Source organism: Rhinoraja longicauda, chromosome 19 (genome assembly GCF_053455715.1).
Source record: "Rhinoraja longicauda isolate Sanriku21f chromosome 19, sRhiLon1.1, whole genome shotgun sequence".
Classification (NCBI taxonomy): Eukaryota; Metazoa; Chordata; class Chondrichthyes; order Rajiformes; family Arhynchobatidae; genus Rhinoraja; species Rhinoraja longicauda.
The window spans coordinates 8981366-8984344 of record NC_135971.1 but is presented as its reverse complement, the minus strand read 5'-3'; positions in this window follow the sequence as shown (position 1 = coordinate 8984344).

The window sequence follows — 2979 nt, the reverse complement described above, 5'->3', positions numbered from 1 at the left end:
AATTGGCCTCCACTGCCTTCTGTGGCAGAGTTCCACAGATTTACAACTCTCTGACTGAAAAGGTTTTTCCTCGTCTCTGTTCTAAATGGCCTACCCCTTATTCTTAAACTGTGGCCCCTGGTTCTGGACTCCCCCAACATTGGGAACATGCTTCCTGTCTCTAACGTGTCCAACCCCTTAATAATCTTATATGTTTCGATAAGATCCCTTCTCATCCTTCTAAATTCCAGTGTATACAGGCCTAGTCACTCCAGTCTTTCAACATACGACAATCGCGACCGTAGATGAGCTATTGCATGCTAGCCAATCCTAGTGTTTGTTAGTAGTGATGTAGATGGGCTATTGCATGCTAGCCAATCAATAGACAATAGACAATAGGTGCAGGTGTAGGCCATTCAGCCCTTCGAGCCAGCACCGCCATTCAATGCGATCATGGCTGATCACTCTCAATCAGTACCCCGTTCCTGCCTTCTCCCCATACCCCATCACTCCGCTATCCTTAAGAGCTCTATCCAGCTCTCTCTTGAAAGCATCCAACAAACTGGCCTCCACTGCCTTCTGAGGCAGAGAATTCCACACCTTCACCACTCTCTGACTGAAAAAGTTCTTCCTCATCTCCGTTCTAAATGGCCTACCCCTTATTCTTAAACTGTGGCCCCTTGTTCTGGACTCCCCCAACATTGGGAACATGTTTCCTGCCTCCAATGTGTCCAATCCCCTAATTATCTTATATGTTTCAATAAGATCCCCCCTCATCCTTCTAAATTCCAGTGTATACAAGCCTAATTGCTCCAGCCTTTCAATATATGACAGTCCCGCCATTCCGGGAATCAACCTAGTGAACCTACGCTGCACGCCCTCAATAGCAAGAATATCCTTCCTCAAATTTGGAGACCAAAACTGCACACAGTACTCCAGGTGCGGTCTCACCAGGGCCCCAGTACAACTGTAGAAGGACCTCTTTGCTCCTATACTCAACTCCTCTTGTTATGAAGGCCAACATTCCATTGGCTTTCTTCACTGCCTGCTGTACCTGCATGCTTCCTTTCAGTGACTGATGCACTAGGACACCCAGATCTCGTTGAACATCCCCTCTTCCTAACTTGACACCATTCAGATAATAATCTGCCTTTCTATTCTTACTTCCAAAGTGAATAACCTCACACTTATCTACATTAAACTGCATCTGCCATGTATCTGCCCACTCACACAACCTGTCCAAGTCACCCTGCAGCCTTATTGCATCTTCCTCACAATTCACACTACCCCCCAGCTTACTATCATCTGCAAATTTGCTAATGGTACTTTTAATCCCTTCGTCTAAGTCATTAATGTATATCGTAAATAGCTGGGGTCCCAGCACCGAACCTTGCGGTACCCCACTGGTCACTGCCTGCCATTCCGAAAGGGACCCATTTATCCCCACTCTTTGCTTTCTGTCTGTCAACCAATTTTCTATCCATGTCAGTACCCTACCCCCAATACCATGTGCCCTAATTTTGCCCACTAATCTCCTATGTGGGACCTTGTCGAAGGCTTTCTGAAAGTCGAGGTACACCACATCCACCGACTCTCCCGTCAATTTTCCTAGTTACATCCTCAAAAAATTCCAGTAGATTTGTCAAGCATGATTTCCCCTTCGTAAATCCATGCTGACTCGGAATGATCCCGTTACTGCTATCCAAATGCTCAGCAATTTCTTCTTTTATAATTGACTCCAGCATCTTCCGCACCACTGATGTCAGACTAACTGGTCTATAGTTACCCGTTTTCTCTCTCCCTCCTTTCTTAAAAAGTGGGATAACATTTGCTATCCTCCAATCCACAGGAACTGATCCTGAATCTATAGAACATTGAAAAATGATCTCCAATGCTTCCACTATTTCTAGAGCCACCTCCTTAAGTACCCTGGGATGCAGACCATCAGGCCCTGGGGATTTATCAGCCTTCAGTCCCATCAGTCTACCCAAAACCATTTCCTGCCTAATGTGGATTTCCTTCAGTTCCTCCATCACCCTAGGTTCTCCGGCCCCTAGAACATTTGGGAGATTGTGTGTATCTTCCTCAGTGAAGACAGATCCAAAATAACGGTTTAACTCGTCTGCCATTTCTTTGTTCCCCATAATAAATTCCCCTGCTTCTGTCTTCAAGGGACCCACATTTGCCTTGACTATTTTTTTCCTCTTCACGTACCTAAAAAAACTTTTGCTATCCTCCTTTATATTATTGGCTAGTTTCCCCTCGTACCTCATCTTTTCTCCCCGTATTGCCTTTTTAGTTAACTTTTGTTGCTCTTTAAAAGAGTCCCAATCCTCTGTCTTCCCACTCTTCTTTGCTATGTTATACTTCCTCTCCTTAATTTTTATGCTGTCCTTGACTTCCCTCGTCAGCCACAGGTGTCTCTTACTCCCCTTAGAGTCTTTCCGCCTCTTTGGGATAAATTGATCCTGCAACCTCTGCATTATTCCCAGGAATACCTGCCATTGCTGTTCTACCGTCTTCCCTGCTAGGGCCTCCTTCCAGTCAATTTTGGCCAGCTCCCGCCTCATGCCTCTGTAATTCCCTTTGCTATACCGTAATACCGACACTTCCGATTTTCCCGTCTGCCTTTCCATTTGCAGAGTAAAACTTATCATGTTGTGATCACTGCCTCCTAATGGCTCTTTTACCTCTAGTCCCCTTATCAGATCAGGATCATTACACAACACTAAATCCAGAATTGCCTTCTCCCTGGTAGGCTCCAGTACAAGCTGTTCTAAGAATCCATCTCGAAGGCACTCTACAAACTCTCTTTACTGGGGTCCATTTCCAACCTGATTTTCCCAGTCTACCTGCATGTTGAAATCTCCCATAACCACCGTAGCATTACATTTGTGACATGCCAATTTTATCTCCTGAATCAACTTGCACCCTATGTCGAGGCTACTGTTTGGGGGCCTATAGATAACTCCCATTAGGGTCTTTTTACCCTTACAATTC